Here is a 20,003-nt window from a genome sequence, read left to right as displayed (position 1 = left end):
TGCTTTACTTACATTCTTACTTATATTTAACTACTTGATTTTGTTTTTGTTTTTAAGGATATTCGGGATTTTAACTAAAAGAATGTACCTGCAAGACAATATGCATTATAGTTGTGAAAGCCCATGTAGAATATGTAATAGTTGGATGTTATATAAGAACCAAGGTGAATATGGATTCATATGCATAGCATAGGATTTGGCTCCTTTTCCAAAATGCTTTGCCATTTTCTTTATTTATTGATTTATCTTGAGTCCTACATTTTTCTCTGTTCCCCTCCCTGCCTCTCCCCTACCCTTCAACCCTCTTCCAAAGTCCCCATGTTCCCAATTTGCTTAGGAGATCTTCTCATTTTCAACTTCCCACATAGAACAGATGTATGTATATCTCTTTTAGGGTCCTCCTTGTTATCTAGGCTCTCTAGGATTGTAATTTGTGGGCTGGTTTTCTTTGTTTTATGTTTTAAAACCACTTATAAGTAATTACATGTGATAATTGTCTTTCTTTGGCTAGATAATCACACTCAAAATGATGTTTTCTAGCTCCATTCTTTTTCCTGCAAAATTCATGATGCTGTTTTTGGGTTTTTTGTTTGTTTCTTTGTTTTCTGCTGTATGGTACTCCATTATGTAAATGTACCACATTTTTTGTATTCATTCTTTGGTTAAGGGACACTTAGATTGTTTTCAGGTCCTGTCTGTAACAATGTTGCTATGAACATAGCTGAGCACATGTCCTTGTTTCACAATTGAGCCTCCTTTGGAAATATACAAAAGCAGTATTAATGGGTCCTGAGGAAGATTGTTTCCTAATTTTCTAAGAAATCATAATATTAACAATCAAAGGTGCTGTAACAGCTTTTATTCCCACCAGCAATGAAGGAGTGTTCCCTTTTCCCTACAACCTCCCCAGCAAAAGATGACATGAGTGTTTTTGATCTTGACCATTCTTACAGGTGCAAGATGGAATCTCCGAGTCCTTATGATTTGCATTTCTCTAATGACTAATGATTTTGGACATTTCCTTAAGTGTTTTTCAGCAACTTTATATTCCTCTATTGAGAGTTCTCTGCTTTAGTCTATACTCGATTTTATTATTGGATTGTTTGCTCTTTTGCTGACCAATTTCTTGAGTTTTTTGTGTATTTTGGAGATCAGACCTCTATCTAATGAGGGGTTAATTAAGATCTTTTCCCATTCTGTAGACTGTTGTTTTATCTTGTTGATCATGTCCTTTGTTTTACAGAAGGTTTTCAGTTTCAGGAGGTCCCATTTATTAATTGTTTCTCTCAGTGTCTGTGCAACTGGGGTTATATTTTAGAAGTGGTTTCCTATGTCAATGTGTTAAAGTGTACTTCTCATTTTCTCTTCCATAAGGTTCAGGGTGGCTGACTTTATGTTGAGGTGTTTGATCCATTTGGATTTGAATTTTGAGTATGGTGATAAATAGGGGTCTATTTTCATTATTCTACATGATAATATCCAGTTATGCCAGCACCATTTGTTAAATATGCTTTCTTTTTTCAATTTGATATTTTTTGCTTTTTTGTAAAAATTAGTTGTTCAAAGGTCTGTGGATTAAAATCTAAATCTTCTATTTGGTTCCATTGTTCCTCCTGTCTGTTCTTGTGCCAATAACAGGCTGTTTTCAGTACTCTAGCCCTGTAGTAGAGTTTTAAGTCAGAGATTTTGATGCCTCCAGAAGTTCTTTTATTGTACAGGATTGGTTTGGCTATGAAGTTGAGTACTGTTCTTTCGAGGCCTGTGAAGATTTTTGCTGGAATTTTGATGGGCATTGCATTGAATCTATAGATTGCTTTTGGTAAGATTGCCATTTTTAATATGTTAATTCTACCTACACAAGAATATGTGAGATCATTCCACTTTCTGGTGTCTTCTTTAATTTATTTCTCAAAGATTTTAATTTCTTGTCATACAAGTCCTCCACTTGTTTGGTTAGAGTTACTTCGAGATTTTTTTTTGCTATTTGTGGCTATTGTGAAGGGTGATGTTTCCCTGATATCTTTCCCAAGCCTAGAATTATCTGTGAAAATGAGGGCTTCTGATTTTTTTTGAGTTAATCTTGTATCCTGGTACATTACTAAAAGTTTTTTTTTGAGTTGTAGAAGTTCCTTGCTAGAATTTTTGGGATCACTTATGTATACTATCATATCATCAGCAAATAGTGAGAGTATGACTTCTGTTTTTCTGATTTGTATTCACTTGATTTCCTTTTGGTGTCTTATTGCTGTAGCTAGGCTCACAAGAACTATATTGAATACATATGGAGAGAGTGGACAACCTTGTTTTGATCCTGATTTCAGTGGAATCACTGGGAGATTCTCTCCATTTAGTTTGATGTTGGCTGTTGTCTGTTGGCTTGCTGTATATTGCCTTTATTGTATTTAGGTATGATCCTTGCATCCCTGCTCTCTCCATGATCTTTGTCATGAAGGGATGATGTATTTTTTCATAAGCTTTTTTGGCATCTAATGAGATGATCATGTGGTCTTTATTTTTTAGTTTGTTTATATGGTGGATTACATTGACAGGTTTTCATATTTTGAAACATCCTTGCATCTCTGGTATGAAGCAGACTTGGTCATGGTGCATGATGGTTCTGATGTGTTCTTGGATTCAACTTGCCAGTATTTTATTTAGTATTTTTGGACCAATATTCATTAGTGATATTGGTATGTAATTCTCTTTCTTAGTAATGTCTTTCTGTGGATTGTTTTTCAGGGCAATTGTAGCCTCTTAAAAAGAGTTAACCAATGTTCCTTCTGTTTCTATTGTGTGGAATAATTTGAGGATTATTGGTATTAGTTTTTCTTTGAAAATCTTGTAGAATTCTGAGCTGAAACTTTCTGGTTTTGAGATTTTTTTGTTTGGGAGACTTTTGATGGCTTTTTCTATTTCTTCAGCAGTTATAGGTATGTTTAATTAGATTATCTGGGCTTGATTTAAATTTCTTAAGTGATATTTATCCAGAAAGTTATACATTTCCTTTATGTTTTCCAATTTCATGAAGTACAGGTTTTTGAAGTGTGTCCTGATGATTCTCTGGATTTTCTCCTTGTCTAGAGAAATGACTTTGTTTTTTTTTAATTTTATACAGTTAAGGAAATCACTCATAGCAGTAAACATAATTGATATCATATTTTTACTGAGCGTATTCCAGTTAATATTCATGATAGAATATGTTACATTCAAAGTCACACATCTAATAAGCACATCAGTAAGAATTAACCATATGTTTTGTGTTTAAAATCTCATCTCTTTCCACTAACATGTTTTCCAAAATAGCATGAATTCAGCAATAACAAAACTTTTCTAAATAGGAGACAGAACACTAGTTCAAATGTCTTGAGAAAGAAATGAATTGATTGTTTCATGCAAATGAAGAAAGCACCATCTGTGGCAAGCATCACTGTGTATCTAAGTTTTCCAAATATATGATCAGAGCTCTGGCTCTTAACATCTGTGAGCACTCCTCTTCCTTTTATACAAGCATAATTGTGATGCTTGCTCATCCCACTAGGCAGCAAAGTCTCCTAGAGTAGTATAATCCTAGGAAAGTATTGTGGCCTGATTTGGTTTATGAGCTCTCTTTTGGGGATGATTGGATCATTAGTGAGTGAATGTTATGGCCAGTTCTGAATTAGTGATCCCTCAAAAACATTCTGAACAATAATTAAATTTGCTCTTTCACAGTTTCACAGATGTTCATAAGGCATATTGAATACTATAATGTCCAACCTTTCCCATCTCTAAAGCACACTTTCTAGCCTCTCTCCTACAAATATATTTCTCACATTTATATTTATTTGTTTTATGTCCTCTGAGATTAACCAGGTCTGTCTGTGCAGCACAGAGTTTGGAATATTTGTTGCAACAGAAGGTACTGAAGGGTAGGTACATTCTTGAAAACAGTGACTCCTCCTCTCAAAGATCCTTTCAGAAGCCAACAGCTGAGAGGGAAAGGAGAAAGTCTTGAAAGCCCCTTCCTTTCCATTACAGATAATTTATGAACCATTCTTACAATGCATACATTTCAGGTTACCCTAGTTATTGAGAACCCATGATCAAAATATTTTTGGAAAGCATAGGATGTATTTTCAGTCCTTCACCTATCTTCCAGCTTTTACACACTTGCCACACTATCTTTCACAATTTCCTTGAGTCTTAAAGAAAATTATATAAATGTGTTGCCTAGGATTGAACCCTTAAGAGTAACATCTCAACATCTTTGGTTAGCATTGAATTTTTATTCATTGTTGTTCAATGAGAAGAGAAAAATTTGTGTTTAAAATTGAGAATAATATTTGTTTATTGGCATAAAATAGGTGTATAGAAGTCATTATGATACTGTGAAAATTTTATTAAAAGAATATCATTAAGATTGCCTAGTGGACCTTTGACCAGCACACACACACACACAAACACATACACACACACACACACACACACACACACACATACACACACACACACATGATTCATTAAGCTAGTTCATAGTTGTGTTAACCAGTAATGGGTTCCATGCAATGAAGTATACCTAAATTGCAGCTTTTAAGTTAAACACCACCAATAATATTTGTGATACTATTGCATAGGTAGAGAATCATGGTAATAAAGGTTGTTATGATGTTTTTAGAGTTCACAACTTAGTAATAGTATCACACTGCCTACTTAACCTGACACAAGATAGAGATAGAATCATTGGAGAGCATGAAGATTCACATGAAAAAAAATACCTTCATAAATCTGCTTGCAAGACATTTTCTTAATTAGTAATTTATAGGCAAGACCAAGACCATAGTTGGTTGTATCACCAATGAGCCAGTCATTTTTGGTTATATAAGAAATCAAGCTGAATAAGTCATAATGTGAAAGCCAGTAGGTACCATCCATTCATGACTTCTGCATCATGTCCTGCCTAGGTTCCAGCCTAGTTTGAACTACTGTTTTACTTCCCTCAATGATGCCAAGTAAATTCCTTTTCCACCAAATTCTTTTTGATCATAATCATTCATCATAGCAATATTAACCTTAACTAGGACAGAAATTGTCATCAGGATGGTGGTATATTGCTGTGACAAACTTTATCAAGCTGGTTTTTGGAGCATTGTTAAAGGACATTGGAACTATGGGTAAGAAAAACAATTGTGGGTTCTAAGCTTGTTGAATTGTTTTTTGGGAGCTTGGAAGAAAAAAAATGTGTTCAGAAAAATTCTAATGATAGAGGACTTGGTTTTGGAATTACACTTTGAGACTTATTTAAATATGTGCACCACTATATATTTGTAAAATTAAAATAAGATTCTGTAGAACTTAGAAAACTGAATATCATCACACAAAATAATCCAAATTTTAAAAATGTGGCAGAAAAATAACAAATTCTCATTAGACAAATCTGCAAAGACTGAGAAGCACTTCAATAAATGTTCAACATTCTTAGCCATCAGGGAACTACAAATCAAAACTACGTTGATATTTTATCTTACAACTATCCGAATCACTAAGCTCAACAATTCAAATTAAAGCTCATGCTGGTAAGAATGCAGAACAAGGAAAACACTCCTCCATTGCTGGTGGAAGTGCACAATCACACAGGCAATTTGGAATTCAATATGGCAGTAATTCAAAAAATACTGAATTAATGCACCTCAAGAAGCAGCTATACCACCCTTAAGCATATAGCCAAAATACACCCTATCCTACCACAAGGATACTTACTCAACTGTCTTCATAACAGATTTATTCATAATAGTAAGTAACTGGAAATAACATAGATGACTTTCAACTGAAGATTGGATGAAGTCATTGAATACAGGAAATTATTACTCAGCTGTTTGAAAAAAAAAATGACACCAGGAAATTTGAGGGCAAATTTGAGGTCTAGAAAAAATCATCCTGAGTGAGAGCTGCTCCCTTGCTCCCTGGGCCTGGGCTGTGGTCTCAGTCCAGCAGGGGGAGTTCCGGTGCTTTGAGAGCCTGCCTGAGGACAGGCAAGCCCTGTCTCAGCTCAATCACATTCCTGGCAAGCAAGAGAGAGTAAACTTCTAGGAGACTTCCAGTGGAGGAGGGGTGAGTTTTCTCCTGGCCCGAGGGCTTCGGCTAGGAGGAATTCAGTCTTTTCCCACCCCCTCGACAATCTGGTCACCCGGGAGAGGCGACTCCTCCCTGCGGAGCTCTCCCGAATCCCGTCCCAGCCTTTATCCAGGTACACCTTCCTCTCTTCCCCTCTTCCCTCTGGGGCCACAAGATCTCACAAGAGAAACTCCCTTGCTCGCTGGGCCTGGGTAGGGAGTGCCTGTGTTTCAATAGACTGCCTGAGGAAAGGTAGGCCTTCTGTCAGTGAAGTCCCTGCCCAACAAGGGAACCTGACCTGGTACTAGAAGATCCGGTAGAGAGCATTTGAAGGAAGAGATGGGCAGACGCCAAGGCAAGAACTCCTCCAACAATCTAAAAAACAACATGAAAATACCAGAACACAATGAACATAAAATAGAAGGACTTGAACCTCTTAATTCAGAAGAAGCGGGAAAAAATGCCATTATGAAAGCAATATAGTCCCTTAAACAGGATATGAATAACTCCCTTAAAGAACTGGATAAGAAGTATAACAAAAAGATTGAAGAAATGAGTAAAGAAATGGATGAGAAATATAACATAAAGATCGAAGAAATGAGTAAATCCATGAATGATACACAGGGAAACCAAGAAAAAACAATCAAACAGGTAATGGAAACAGTTCAAGAATTGAAAACTGAAATGGAGGCAATGAAGAAAACACAAAACGAGTACCTGCTGGATATGGAAAATCTAGGTAAACGAACAGAGACTACAGAATCAAGCATAACCAATAGGATACAAGAAATGGAAGAACGAATCACAGAGTCTAAAGATACCATAGAGAAAATAAAGGCTCTAATCAAAGAAAACAGCAAATCCAACAAATTCTCATCACAAAACATTCAAGAAATCTGGGACACAATAAAAAAACCAAATCTAAGAATAATACGATTGAAGAAGGAGAAGAACTGCAGATCAAAGGACCAGAAAATATATTCAACAAAATTATAGAAGAAAACTTACCCAATCTAAAGAATGATATTCCTAAGAAGGTTCAAGAAGCATACAGAACACCGAATAGACTTGATCAAAAAAAACCATCCCCTCGCCATATAATAATCAAAACACAAAACATACAGATTAAAGAAAGAATATTAAGAGCTGCAAAGGAAAAAGGGCAAGTAACTTATAAAGGTAAACCTATCAGACTTACACCGGACTTCTCTATGGAAACCATGAAAGCCAGAAGTTCCTGGATAGAGGTACTGCAGAAACTAAGAGACCATGGATGCAAGCCCAGACTACTATACCCAGCCAAGCTTTCATTCACTATCAATGGAGAAAACAAAATATTCCAGGATAAGAAAAAATTTAAACAATTCACAGCCACAAACCCAGCCTTACAGAAAGTAATAAAAGGAAAATCGCAACCCAAGGAGTCCAACACTGCCAGCACTGCTTACAATAATTCAGACATCTAGCGACCCTTCACGAGCTTAACTCAAAGAAGGGACACATACAAACTCTATTAATCAAACAAACAAAAAATAATAATAACCGGAGTCAACAACCACTGGTCATTAATATCACTTAATATTAATGGACTCGATTCACCTATAAAAAGCCACAGACTAAGAGACTGGATACGAAAACAGGATCCAACATTCTTCTGTTTACAAGAAACACACCTCAACCACAAAGACAGACATCTACTCAGAGTAAAGGGTTGGGAAAAGGTTTTTCAAGCAAACGGACCTAAGAAACAAGCAGGTGTGGCCATTCTAATCTCCAACAAAATTGACTTCAAACTAAAATCAATCAGAAGAGATGGAGATGGATATTTTATACTCATAACAGGAACAATTCATCAGGAGGAAGTCTCAATCCTGAATATCTACGCCCCTAAAATAAAGCCTCCTACTTATGTAAAAGAAACACTTCTAGAACACAAGGCAGTCATCAAACCACACACATTAAAAGTAGGAGACTTCAACACTCCTCTCTCACCAATGGACAGGTCAATCAGACAGAAACCTAACAGAGAAATAAGAGAATTATTGGAGGTATTGAATCAAATGAACTTAACAGACATCTATAGAACATTCCACCCAAATAGGAAAGAATATACCTTTTTCTCTGCAGCTCATGGAACCTTCTCGAAAATTGACCACATACTCGGTAACAAAGCAAACTTCTACAGATCCAAAAAAATATTAGTAACCACCTGTGTCTTGTCAGACCACCATGGATTAAAGTTAGAATTCAAGAAAACTGCTACCCCCAGGAAGCCAACAATTTCATGGAAGTTGAACAGTCAACTACTGAATCACCCCTGGGTCAAGTAAGAAATAAAGAAAGAAATTAAAGTCTTCCTTGAATTTAATGAAAATAAAGACACAACATACTCAAACCTATGGGACACTATGAAAGCAGTGCTAAGAGGAAAGTTCATAGCACTAAGTGCCCAATTAAAAAAATGGAGAAAGCAGACATTGGAGACTTAACAGCACACTTGAAAGCTCTCGAAAAAAAAGAAGCTGATTTATCCAGGAGGAGTAGAAGACTGGAAATAATCAAACTGAGGGCTGAAATCAACAAAATAGAAACAGAGAAAACAATCCAAAGAATCAATGAATCAAAAAGCTGGTTCTTGGAGAAAATCAACAAGATCGACAAGCCCCTATCCCAATTAATCAAATGGCAGAGAGAGAACATGCAAATTAATAAGATCAGAAATGAAAAGGGGGACATAACCACAGACACAGAGGAAATTCAGAGAATCATTAGATCTTACTACGAAAATTTATATGCCACAAAGTTGGAAAATGTAAAAGAAATGGACTTTTTTTAGATAAGTACCATATACCAAAGATGAACCAAGACCAGGTGAACAATCTAAATAGACCTGTCAGTCGTGAAGAATTAGAAGCTGTTATTAAAAACCTCCCAACCAAAAATAGCCCAGGGCCAGATGGTTTCAATGCAGAATTCTACCAGAACTTCCAAGAAGAGCTAATACCTATACTCCTTAAGGTATTTCACAATATAGAAACAGAAGAATCATTACCAAACTCTTTTTATGAAGTTACAATTACCCTGATACCAAAACCACACAAAGACACAACCAGGAAAGAGAATTACAGACCAATATCACTTATGAACATTGACGCAAAAATACTCAATAAAATACTGGCAAACCGAATCCAAGAATACATTAGAAAAATTATCCATTATGATCAAGTGGGCTTCATCCCGGAGATGCAGGGTTGGTTCAACATACGCAAATCTATCAATGTAATCCATCATATAAATAAACTGAAAGATAAAAACCATATGATCATTTCATTGGATGCTGAAAAAGCATTTGACAAAATTCAGCACCCATTTATGACAAAGGTGTTGGAGAGATTGGGGATGCAAGGATCATAACTAAATATAATAAAAGCAATATACAGGAAGCCGTCAGCTAACATCAAATTGAATGGAGAGAAACTCAATCCTTTCCACTAAAATCAGGAACACGACAAGGCTGTCCACTCTCACCATTCCTCTTCAATATAGTGCTAGAAGTTCTAGCAATAGCAATAAGACAACATAAGGGGATAAAGGGGATTCGAATTGGAAAAGTTGAAGTTAAACTTTCGTTATTTGCAGACGATATGATAGTGTACATCAGCGACCCCAAAAACTCTACCAAAGAACTCCTACAGTTGATAAACACCTTTAGTAATGTGGCAGGATACAAGATCAACTCCAAAAAATCGGTAGCCCTCCTATACACAAAGGATAAAGAAGCAGAGAGGGAAATCAGAGAAACATCACCTTTCATGACAGCCACAAATAGCATAAAATATCTTGGGGGTAACTCTAACCAAGGAAGTGAAAGACCTATTTGACAAGAACTTTAAGTCTTTGAAGAAAGAAATTGAGGAGGATATCATAAAATGGAAAGATCTTCCCTGCTCTTGGATTGGGAGAATCAACATAGTAAAAATGGCAATTCTACCAAAAGCAATCTATAGATTCAATGCAATTCCCATCAAAATCCCATCAAACTTCTTCACAGACCTTGAGAGAACAATAATCAAGTTTATATGGCAAAACAAAAAACCGAGGATAGCCAAAACAATCTTATACAATAAAGGAACTTCTGGAGGCATTACCATCCCTGACTTCAAACTCTATTACAGAGCTACAGTATTGAAAACAGCTTGGTATTGGCATAACAACAGAGAAGTCGACCTATGGAATCGAATAGAAGACCTGGGTATTAACCCACAAACTTATGAACACCTGATTTTTGATAAGGGAGCTAAAGCTATACAATGGAAGAAGGAGAGCATCTTTAACAAATGGTGCTGGCATAACTGGATGTCAACCTGTAGAAGAATGAAAATAGATCCATATCTATCACCATGCACAAAACTCAGGTCCAAATGGATCAAAGACATCAACATTAATCCGACCACTTTGAACCTGATAGAAGAGAAAGTGGGAAGTAGTCTACAAGATATAGGCACAGGAGACCACTTCCTAAGCAGAAGCCCAGGAGCGCAGACAGTAAGAGAAACAATAAATAAATGGGACGTACTGAAACTGAGAAGCTTCTGTAAAGCAAAGGACACTGTCAGTAAGACAAAAAGGCTACCTTCTGACTGGGAAAAGATCTTCACAAACCCTTCAACAGACAAAGGTCTGTTCTCCAAAATATACAAAGAACTCAAGAAACTAGACACTAAAACTCTAATTAACTCAACTAAAAAATGGGGTACTGAACTGAACAGAGAATTCACAACAGATGAACTTCGAATGGCTAAAAAGCACTTAAGGTCATGCTCAACCTCCTTAGCGATCAGGGAAATGCAAATCAAAATACTTTGAGATATCATCTTACACCTGTCAGAATAGCCAAACTCAAAAACACTAATGATAGCCTATGCTGGAGAGGATGTGGAGTGAGGGGAACACTCATCCCTTGTTGGTGGGAATGCAACCTTGTGCAGCCACTGTGGAAATCAGTGTGGCGGTTTCTCAGGAAACTGGGAGTCAACCTCCCTCCGGACCCAGCAATTCCACTCTTGGGAATATACCCTAGAGATTCCCTAACATACTACAAAAGCATTTGTTCTACTATGTTCATAGCAGCACTATTTGTAATAGCCAGAACCTGGAAACTACCTAGGTGCCCCTCAATAGAAGAATGGTTAAAGAAGGTGTGGGACATATACTCATTCGAGTTTTACTCAGTGGTAAAAAACAATGACATCTTAAATTTTGCATGCAAATGGATGGAAATAGAAAACGCATTACTGATTGAGGTAACTCAGACCCCAAAAGAGGAACACGGTATGTATTCACTCATAAGTGGATTCTAACCATAATTAAAGGTCTTTGAGCCTATTATTCGTGATCCTTGAGAAGCTAAATAAGAAGATGAACCTGATGAAGATTATTTAGCTATCCGCCAGGAGGTAGGAAATAGACAAGAGTCCCAGGTAACCTCGGGTGCATGGGCGGGTGGGAGGGTTGTTGGAAGGGGAGAGGGTTAGAGAGAAGGGAGTAGGGGAGGAATGGGGAAAGTACGGGGGACTGTGATGGGGTGAGGGAGGAAGGATGGATATGGGATCAGGCAAGTATATACCTCAACTAAGGGAATCATTTTAGGGTTTACAAGAGACTTGATTATAAAGGGGTTCCAAGGTCCAAGGAGAGATCCCCAGATGGTTCTCTGGACAGAGGAGAGGGTGCCTGAACCAGCCTTGGCCCACAACCATACTGATGAATATTTTGCATGTCACCATAGAACCCTCATCTGGCGATGGATGGAGATGGAGGCGGAGACCCATGTTGGAACACTGGACCTAGCTCCCTAGGTCCAAATGAGAGGCAGAAGGAAAGAGAACGTGAGCAAAGAAGGCAAGGGCAGAGGAAACCTTCATCCAACGTTGGATGGCGATACAGACGGAAACCCATATTGGAACACTGAACTGAGCACTCCACGGTCCAAATGAGGAGCAGAAGAATGAAGAAAATAAAAAAAAAAGTAATCAGGACTGCGAGGGATGCGAGCACCCACTGATACAAGGGGACTGATATAATGAGAGTTCACCAAGGCCTGTTGGACTGGGACTGATTGAGGCAAAAGAGATCCAGAAATAAAACGACATATAATACTTTTAAGCAGGTGTTAGCTATTTAGAAAAAGGTAATCACACTATAATCCACATATCCAGAGAAATAAGATAAAAATAAGATGTGTAAAGGAATAAAAATGATATCCTAGGAAGGGGATATACAAGAGATTTTGTATGTATACAGGAAGTATGTGAGGATGGAAACAAAATAAGTTGCGAAGGAAGGGGCAAAGGGTGTAAGTATGATGAGAGATTACTGAATAAGGTGGGCTTTAGATGCAATATGGAAACATTGTTCAGTGGAAACTTTCTGGAACCTATGAGGTTGAGCCTAGCAAGGATGCCTAGTAATGGAGGATATGGAGCCTGAACAACCCATATTCATTAATCAGGCCAAACTCTCAGTACTGACAATGGAATAATAACCCAACCACAAAATCTGTGACCCACAACCATGAGCCTTAAGCCACAATTAACTCAAAACACATCAGAGCTCATGGGAATAGCCAACCATTGACTTCTATAACTTGAGGCCCACACAATGAGAGTGAGCTCACAAACGACAATACCTAGAAGGCAAGGATTGTGATGTCATATGGCTCAGAGACCTAGGGTGTACCAAGCACAACTAACAAAAATAGTCAATCAAATTTTTCCTAATGATAGTCTGCTGTACTCATAGATGTCTAGCCCAATTGTCTACAGAGAGTTTTCTGCCAGAAGCTGAAGGAAGCAGAAAAATTCCCACAGCCAAATGTTAGTTGGTGCTCAGGGGAATGATTTAGAAGATAGGGCAGAATGATCATAGAAGCCAGAATGGTCACAGACTCAACAATAACATGACCCATAGAATTCAATAGCAACCATAGAACCTTTATTGATCTCCAGCACAATTTCTGCACATGTTTTGTGGATTTTTAGCTTAGGGTTTTTATTGGACTTCTAATGGTAGTAATTGAGCTGTCACTGATATTTTTGCCTGCTCATGGGGTATTTTTTCCTCTTATTGGGTTGCTTCATCCAGCCTTTATATGAGAGTATAGACATATTTTATTGAATTTTATTTTGTAAAGATTGGTTGATATCACCAGACAGCCTGCGCCTTTCTGCATGGAAATGGAGAAGTAGATTTTGGGGACTGGGGAGATATAAAGTGACTGGAAGGATGCTGTGGTTGAGGTATATTGTATAAGAAAAGAATAAATCATTTTTAAGAGTTTCTGTGGTTTTCATTAGCTGTGACAAAAATGTCAGCCTTGATTCACAAGATACCAGCAACATTGAAGTGAAATCTTTGATTTATAAGTATAATTTATGCTGGTAAGGGGAAATTAAGAAATAAAGAATGATGAAGAAAAGACTAGCATCAGTGACATGAAATCTGTGAAATGTTTCCTGATGGCACGGAGAAGCTATGTTCTAGAGGCAGTCAAGGCTGTACCTTGTGCTGGCAGATGGACTTAGTAATAACTGTCACCCAGATGGTACTATTTTTGAAGTTATGAAGGGACCATGAAGAGCAGCAGAAGTTTGGTTTAGTTAAAGGCCAGGAGAGTCAATTGCTGAAGATATATTCTTAATAGCAAATGAAAGCCAAGAATTAAATAGTTCATTAAGTCTCCTACTATTTTTGTGTCGAGTTTAATGTATGATTTAAGCTTTAGAAGTGTTTTGTTTTGTTTTTTAACATATGAGGGTGCCCTTGTATTTGTGGTGTAGATGTTCAGTTTTGAGATTTCCTCTTAATGGATTTTTCCTGTGACTAATATGAAATGACCTTCTTTATCTCTTTTTATTGATTTTATCTTCAAGTTTATTTTGTCATATAATAGGATAGCTACTACCACTTTTTCTTTAGTCCACTTGAATGGGATGTTTTTTCTCAAACCTTTCTTTTGAGGTGATGCCTGTCTTTGAGGTTTAGATGTGTTTCTTGTATGCAGAAGAAGGATGGATTCTCTTTTCATATCCAGTCTGTAAGCCTGTGCCTTTTTATAGGTGAGTTGAGTCCATTTACGTTAAGGGATATTAATGACCAGTGATTACTATCTCCTATTAATTTAGTTTTCATTTTTGATGATATTAATTTTTGCATTTACCCTTCTTTGGGATTTGCTGCTTTGAGACCATCAATTGTCTGTGTTTTTCATGGTGTAGCCAACTTCCTTGGGTTGGACTTTTCCTTTTAGTATTTTGTGCAGGCATGGGTTTATGGATAGATATTTGTGAAATTTGTCATGGAATATCTTGCTTTGTCCTTCTTTGTTGATTGAAAATTTTGCTGAGTATAATAGTCTGGCCTGTCATCCGTGATCTCTTAATGTCTGCATAACACTTGACCATGACCTTCTGGTTCTCATTATCTCAAATGAGAGGTCAGGTGTAATTCTGATAGGTCTAAGTTTATGTATTACTTGACTTTTTTTCATTTGCAGCTCTTAATATTCTTTCTTTACTCTGTATGTTTTGTGTTTTGATTAATATGTGGCAAGAGGACTTTTTTACATCCAGTCTATTTGGTGTTCTGTAAGCTTCCTGTATCTTCATAGGTATATCATTTTTTAGTTTGGGAAAGTTTTCTTTTATGATTTTGTTAAACATATTTTCTGTGCTTTTGAGTGGAACTTTTTCTTCTTCTTCTATACCTATTATTTTTAGATTTGGCATTTTCAGGGTGTCCCATATTTCCTGGATATTTTGAGTAAAGCTTTTGTTAGATTTAATGTTTTCTATAACTGATGAGTCTATTTCCTTTATTGTATTTTCAGTGCTTGAGATTCTCTCTTCCATCTCTTGTATTCTGCTGCTCATGCTTGTGTTTGTGGATCCTGATTGATTTCTCATGATTTCTGTTTCTATAAATCCCTTGGTTTGTGTTTTCTTTATTGTCTCTATTTCAGTTTTCAAGTCTTTAAGAGTTTCTTTCATACATTTGATTTCTTTTTCTTGGTTCTCTTTAAGGGGATTGTTGACATCTTCCAATTTTTTGTTTGTCTTTTCCATCATTTCTTTAAAGAACTTTCTCATTTCCTCTTTAAAAGTTTTAAACATTCTCTTGAAGTTATTTTTTAGGTCGTTTTCTTCTACTTCATCTACATTTGGTTGTTCAGGTCTTTCTGTGATAGGGTCTTTAGGTTTTACTGTTGTTGTGTTGCTCTTTGTGATGTTGCTTGTATTCTTACCTTTTCTACTCATCTTTTCCTTTAATAGATGTGGCTGGGGTATCTGAAATTATATTGATTAATCTTCTAGGTGCCAGTGAATCCAAAGCTCAGATGGTTGTTCCTCGTGGTACAGTCAGTGTCACCTTTCTCATTACCCCATTGGTTACTCCATGTTCCTGAAGATAGCTAGTGCTCCTGTGCTTTGCTCTGCTCCCTTGGTGTTTGCTGCCTCAGGCCTACTTTGTCCTAGGTTACTGGCTTTGACATATTTCTATAAATCCTATTCTGGATCCCCTCCTGAATAAGTCCCTGGCTTTGAGTTGGTCCTGCAAATGTTTTTTGCTCTTGTCTACTCCCTTGTAGTTCCCAGGATCAGATGTGCCCAGAACCACAGAGAACCTGGCTCAGGATTACTCCCTCAGAGATCCTAGACTCACTTTCAAACCTGCCGAGTTTTCAGGTTCCTGCCTATTCCCTTTGCTGTCCCAGACCAATTCCAAGACTCACAAGGGTCCTGGATCGGGCCTACTCCCTTTGAGGTCCAAGACTCATACCAGGCCCCTCAGACATCTCTGGTTGCTGACTTTTCCCTCAGAGGTCCCAGATTCACACCCAGACTGCCAGAGGTTCTGGCTCAGCCCTAGTTTCTGAAAGGTCTTAGATTCATGCGCAGACCCACAGGTGTCCTGGCTTAGGTCTACTCCCTTGAAGATCCCAGATTGACATCAACACCCTCAACAGTCTCTGGCTCTGGCTCTGGCTCTGGCTCTGGCTCACTTGTGTAGCAGTTACTCCCCTTACCTGTTCCAGTGGAGTTAGCTGTCTCTGGACCAGAATGCTAGCTCAATCATTGTCTGCCAGTGTTCCAGAACTAGATGGCCTTGGAACTGTATTGAGTCTTAGCTTCTGTTCCTGTGGAACTTGATTCCTCAGACCCACTCCATAGGTTCAGTCCCACTACTGTGGTATTTGTTGCCTCTGTCCTGCTCCAGCACAAGGTGGAGTTCCTTGCCTCATGTCTAATTTGGCCTAGGTTACTGCCTTTGACCCGTTTCTGTAAAAATGGACTGAATCCATTCCTGCAAAGTCCTTGGCATGGAGTTGCCCTACAAAGGTCTCTGACTCTGGTCTACTGCCTCCGAGTTCCCAGGATCGGGTTCCCAGGATCGGGTGTGCCCAGAACTGCAGAGGACTTGGCTCAGGCTTACTCCCTATTCAAATTATTCTTAATGTTAAAAATCAATTCCTTGACAGGACCCCTCCCAGCCCCCACTGCTGCTGCCCTTTTCTCTCCTGGGTCCTGGAAACACCAGCTATCCCTGCTGCAGAGCTGAGGAGTTCTATCCAGAGAGGAGAGTGGGTGCTCCCCAGGGCAGACTGTCCCCAAGGGGAGCACAGCGCCTCCCCCGTCAGCTTCTGCTGCAGGGGCTTCGGTGTTCCACGGGACCCCTCCCTGCCATCACTGCTGCTGCCCTTTTGTCTCCTGGGTCCTGGAAACACCAGCTATCACTGCTGCAGAGCTGAGGAGTTCTATCCAGAGAGGTGAGTGGGTGCTCGCCCAGGGGCAGTCAGTCCCCAAAGAGAGCACAGCCCCTCCCCTCTCGGATTCTGCAGCGGGTGTTTCGGTGTTCCATGGAACACTGAAGTTCTATCCACAGAGTGCTGAGGAGTTCTAACCAGAGAGTGCTGAGGAGTTTCATCCAGAGAGGAGGACATGGGCAGGCGCCAATGCAAGAATTCCTCCAACAACTTGAAAGGCAACATGACATTTCCAGAATCCAGGGAGCATGAAACTAGAAGAATTGAACACCCTACTCCAGAAGAAATAGAAGAAATCTAAGCAGATCTTTATGAAAATAATAGAGAAACTTAAACAGGAGGTGAAAATCTGCCGTAAAGAAATGGAAGATAAATATAATAAAGGCTGCCTTCTGACTGGGAGAAGATCTTCTCCAAACCCTCATCAGACAAAGGTCTGATCTCCAAAATATACAAAGAACTCAAGAAACTAGACACTAAAACTCTAATTAACCCAATTAAAAAATGGGGTACTGAACTGAACAGAGAATTCACAACAGATGAACTTCGAATGGCCAGAAGACACTTAAGGTCATGCTCAACCTCCTTAGCAATCAGGGAAATGCAAATCAAAACCACTTTGAGATACCATCTTACACCTGTCAGAATAGCTAAAGTCAAAAACACCAATGATAGCCTATGCTGGAGAGAATGTGGAGTGAGGGGAACACTCATCCATTGTTGGTGGGAATGCAAACTTGTGCAGCCACTGTGGAAATCAGTGTGGTGGTTTCTCAGGAAACTGGGAGTCAACCTCCCTCAGGACCCAGCAATTCCACTCTTGGGAATATACCCAAGAGATGCCCTATCATACTACAAGAGTATTTGTTCAACTATGTTCATAGCTGCACTATTTGGAATAGCCAGAACCTGGAAACAACCTAGGTGCCCCTCAATAGAAGAATGGTTAAAGAAGGTATGGAACATATATACATTAGAGTTTTACTCAGCGGTAAAAAACAATGACATCTTGAATTTTGCATGCAAATGGATGGGAATAGAAAACGTTTTAATTAGTGAGGTAACCCAGACCCAAAAAGAGGAATATGGTATGTACTCACTCATAAGTGGATTCTAGCCATAGTTAAAGGTCTTTGAGTCTATAATTTGTGATCTTAGAGAAGCTAAATAAGAAGGCGAACCTGAAGCAAATCATATAGTTATCCTCCTGGATAGTGGAACTAGGCAAGATTGCCAGGCAAACTCGAGTGCATGGGGGGTGGGGAGGGTGGGAGTAAGGGAATATGGTCAGGGAGAGGGGAGAAGGGGAGGATTGGGGAAGGTTTGGGGGAATGGGAGGGGGGATGGAGGAAGGATGGTTGGGGGAGCAGGGAGGTTTATATCTCAGCTAAGGGAGCCATTTTAGGGTTTGCAAGAGACTTGTTTCTGGAGGGGTTCCCAGTAAAAATTAAATAAAAAATAAATAAATAAATAAATAAAAAAAATTAAAAAAAAGAAAAAAAAACGCTTTACTGAGTCAGGTAAACCAGACCCAAAAAGAGGAATATGGTATGTATTCACTCATAAATGGATTCTAGCCATAATTAAAGGTCTTTGACCCTATTATTCGTGATCCTAGAGAAGCTGGATAGGAGGGTGAACCTGAAGAAAATTCAGGTAGTTTTCCTCCTGGAGATTGGAAATAGACAAGAGTCCCAGGTAACCTCGGGTGCATGGGGGGGTAGGAGGGTTGTTGGAAGGGGAGAGGGTTAGAGAGAAGGGAACAGGGGAGGAATGGGGAATGCTCGGGGGACTGGGAGGGGGGAGGGAGGAAGGATATATATGAGAATATATCTCAATTAAGGGAGTCAGTTTAGGGTTTACTCGTGACTTGATTATAAATGGGATCCCAGGTCCAAGGAGAGATCCCCAGATTGTTCTCTGGACAGAGGAGAGGGTGCCTGAACTGGCCTTGGCCCATAACCATACTGAGGAATATTTTGCTTATCACTATAGATCCTTCATCTGGCGATGGATGGAGATGGAGACGGAGACCCACATTGGAACACTGGACTTAACTCCCTAGGTCCAAAGGAGAAGCAGAAGGAAAGAGAACGTGAGCAAGGAAGGCAAAATCAGAGGGAACCTTCATCTGACGATGGATGGCGATACAGACGGAGACCCATATTGGAGCACTGGACGGAGTCCCCCAAGGTCTAAATGAGGAGCAGAAGGAGGAAGACCATGAAAAAGAAAATCAGGACCGCGAGGGGTGCGATCACCCACTCATACAAGGGGACTGATCTAATGAGAGTTCACCAAGGCCAGTTGACTGGGACTGAGCGAGCACGTGATCCAGCCAGATTCTCTGAATGAGGCCAGATTTTCTGAATGTGGCTGGCCTGGAGTCTTTCTGAAAAGCCATTGACAATTACACTGGGACTTGTTTCCTCTGCATATACTGGATTTCTGGGATCCAGTCTGTTTGGATGCTCACGTTCCTGGACCTGGAGGGAGGGGGGAGGAGCTTGAACTACCAACAGCATGGGAGACCCTGACTGCTCTTGGGGATGGAGAGGGAGGAGGGGAGGGAGTGCGGCGAGTGGGAGAGGGTTGGGAGGAGGCGCGGAAATTGAGACTTTTGTACTTTAATAAACTTTGAGAAAAAAAATCAATTCCTTTAAAGAAGAGGTATAAAAAAAACTGATATGTTTATGCAAATTTTGCTAGAAAAAGCTATTCATCTGTTTTTGGATAAAATACCTTTTAAGGTACTCATGTTTCAGTATTTATTTTATGAATTTTTTTTCTTATAGGTCTATAGGAACTTTTAAAGACACTAACTACCTTATGTTCATATTTCCATACCTAATTAAATTTACTTGGCATTATATACATTCATAGGAAAGATTCAAAAATTGATGAAAATTTGAAGCCAGGAATTGCTTTGAACTAAAATATGTTAATATTAATAAAGTACATGAGTTGTCTTAGCTACCATTCTACTGCAATGAAGAGACTATGATCAAGGCCACCCTTATAAAAGAAATTATTTAAATGGATATATACTTCCAGATCTAGACAATTATACCTTGTATATAATAGCAAGAAT

This window comes from Myodes glareolus, chromosome X, assembly GCF_982192425.1.
Source record: "Myodes glareolus chromosome X, mMyoGla1.1, whole genome shotgun sequence".
In the NCBI taxonomy this organism is placed as follows: Eukaryota; Metazoa; Chordata; class Mammalia; order Rodentia; family Cricetidae; genus Myodes; species Myodes glareolus.
This window is presented reverse-complemented; position numbering follows the sequence as displayed.